Source organism: Miscanthus floridulus, chromosome 12, assembly GCF_019320115.1.
Source record: "Miscanthus floridulus cultivar M001 chromosome 12, ASM1932011v1, whole genome shotgun sequence".
In the NCBI taxonomy this organism is placed as follows: Eukaryota; Viridiplantae; Streptophyta; class Magnoliopsida; order Poales; family Poaceae; genus Miscanthus; species Miscanthus floridulus.
Window position 1 is genome coordinate 42,955,166 of NC_089591.1, and position 3,203 is coordinate 42,958,368.

Sequence of the window (3,203 nt, forward strand, 5' to 3'; positions counted from 1 at the left end):
GTGTTTCTGCACACTTCACATGTCATGCGAGAATCATGAATGTGCCTAACTTCTTGCTTCTCATTAGCTCGACCTTCAAGCTTCTTCATTAGCAGGTCCATCTTAGCAGATAACATGTCTACCTTGAGTTGATGCATACCTCCACCTCTCTTGTGGGTCTGAGGACATTCTTCATTCCAACCTTGGTTGGAGGCCATCTTCTCCACAAGAACTGTTGCAGCTGGTATTGTGAGTGACATGAATGCACCTCCAGCAGCAGCATCCATAGTCTCATGGGTACTGCTGGTCAACCCGTGGTAGAAAGTCTATATGAGTAGCCAATTCTCCATCGCATAATGAGGACATTCCGATATGTAATCTTGAAGAAGTTCCCATGCCTCAGGATAGATTCATCATGTTGTTGCTGAAAACTTGAGATTATCCCATGCAGGGCATTGGTCTTGTCCATGGGAAAAAACTTAGCTAGGAAGGTAGTGGAGCAGTCATCACATGTAGTATTTCTATCTTTTGTTGGCATAGAACCATTGCTTTGCCTTCCCCAAAAGTGAGAATAGGAAGAGGCAAAGTAATATGGCATCTTGGGTTACTCCTTTGATGGTGAAAGCGCTACAGATCTCTAGGAAGTGTTGGAGATGTGTACTCGCATTTTCATGTGTTTTCCACAAAACTGGCTTGCTTGCACCATGTTGATGAGGGCTGGCTTGAGCTTGAATCTATTATCTCTGACATTGACTGTCGGTTTAGTACAGATGTTGGCTGTAGTTGGAGCAGAGAATTTATGGAGAGTCCTGTTAGCCATAGCTTTAAATTCAGGTGTTAAGCTTCACCTTATATGGTTGTCTTCAGACTTTAAAGCTAGAACTTTCTTGAGTTTGGCTCTAGTCCTCCTGATTAATGCTTCTGGATCTTCAACGTGGTTTGTCGGAAGGTCAAAACCGGTCATACATTACCCTGCATAAGATACACAAGTAGACAAAACAAGGGTAAGCTTGTTTGAGCAGAGGTCAATGGTTATCTTCGATCACATCAATAAGTATAAGTTTATCAATACTTCCTTTGCCTAGCTACCTTCCCCGACAACGGTGCCAAAAATACTTGTTGGTATTTATTAACGTGTCACTTGTTTTAAGTAGTCACCCTATGATGTTGACATTCCTTAGCATCTTTTACTAAGTTGTCATCTCTAGTGATGGTGCTAGAAATGCTTGTTGGTATTACATAGTATTACTACTAGAATAATACTAAGCAGTTCTTTATTAATTTATATGACTAGAAAGAATATATATGAATGAAAGAAATCTGCAAGCGCACATATACCATTGTAGCATTTCACCCGGGAGTATTTTAAGTATCGTTATTTATATTTTTACCACAGGAAAGGTCTAGCATGGACATGTATTAATAACTTACACTATTGATGGAGAAATAAACCATAACCAATGTTCTACTCATAACAGGGGTAAGTCATAGGATAAGATATATGATAAGTATTGACCAATGATAATGATAAATCGCTCAGAGTACTCTTTTCTATGACATTAGCATGGTCAGGTAGAATATTAGAGAAATAATTCCTAAGTCATTCTTAATTACAAGTCAAAGTATACATTGATTAGTGCAATTATACCTAGTAGTCATTGCTAAGATCATCTTCTTATCTACACATAAGGGATATTACTAAGAAAGATTAAGAACAAAGCTTCTTCTTCCTTCATAACCGAACCCTACATACGCCTATATTCAGGGAGTGGACTACAAAAGACTCAATGGGAGTGTCACATCCGCGATCTACCACATGATCAGAATATAAGGTGTATCCGTAGGTATACAACATATAAGCACTACGCTTACACAATGTCGACCACTCCCCCATGGTACCTTAGAGTGAGCGCTATATGAACTTATGCATGAACGTGATGATAATCGAATTATACTAAGCATATAGTCAAATTAGACGATGAACATTATAACGAAAGAACATGAATAAGATGAATACTAAGATTGTCATAACAATTGTAGCTAGCATATAAAAAATAATGGAGGTACAAAAGATAGGGGATACAAAGATTATACCAAACCACACTCTTGACACAATCGGGAATCCAAGCGAAGCCTGCTTGCCTTCCTCTAGACCTAGCCTAACTAGCTATGCCCTAGAATATGGTGGAGCTCTAAGGATGATTAGGGTTCTGTCTTCTTAAATGACTTGATGATTGGAGTTATGATGCTTGGGGCGGCAGGGGCCGGTATATATAGCCCAGAGCGTCTAACGTGAGCCCTTGGATCAAACCGACTTAAAGGACGATGTAGATGTAACCTAGGAGGCGGTGGAGAACCAACATTTGAAGGAGGGGTTGACATGTGGGCCCAGAAAGTCGGGCGGCCTGCAGGTGGGGTCAGCCGGCCCCACCTGGCAGCCTCTGCCCCTCTGCCTCGGCACGGAGTTCTCTCGACTCTTCTAGAGTCTTCTGGTGTCCGTTTTGCTGTTGATAAGCGTAATTAAATCTGACATGTAGGTCCACCTTGACGGTTTTCTGAATAAATCCTGCAAAAAATACAGATTCATCAAAACTCATGGAATTTGTTAGTTTAAACCCCTAGACCTTTGTTGGTGATTATATTTATGCCCGTATGCATGTTATATTGACTGTTTATAATGGTTGTTAACTACCGTCAACACCGGCTAAGGGGTTGATTAACCTAATAAAAAAGGCTACACACGCGGCCGCTCCTAAGTGCCTGGACGCGTGCACCGCTGTTACTGCTGCGGTTCCTCGAGCGCCGGTGTTGAGTGCTAGCACACTCCGTCGCGCCGTTCTCCTCTCCGTACGTGTGGACGTCTGTGGAGGTGCTGCTGTGTTGAGCACCGCGTCATATGGTACGACTACTTCCTCGATGTCGACTACATCGACTACGCGTGTCCCGCCAAGTCTTCCGTTGCGCCGCGCGTCGGAAATATATAATATATGATCATTTACATGCAAGTGATCCTGTTTTTACGCGATTATTAATTTGTGCTGACGTGTAGCCACCCGCGTAACCTTTCAGTGCATACAAGGGCCGGCCGGCATGGTCTTTGACTTATGTGGGTGCACCTACAGATCGACATGCAGAGGCTGGAAATAAAAGCTGTGGTCATCAACCTCTTAGTCATGGGCGACCCACCCAGATACAGTTGGAGACTTGATCAAGTATACTGTGCT

At 42.4% G+C, this 3,203-nt stretch overlaps 1 non-coding gene across 1 annotated transcript; it reads left to right on the forward strand.

Moving 5' to 3' along the window:
• Nucleotides 1–327: 327 nt before the first annotated feature.
• Nucleotides 328–436, forward strand: LOC136498735 (small nucleolar RNA R71). Its single transcript, XR_010769741.1, has one exon. It is a non-coding gene; the product is annotated as a small nucleolar RNA R71 (small nucleolar RNA).
• Nucleotides 437–3,203: the final 2,767 nt, after the last annotated feature.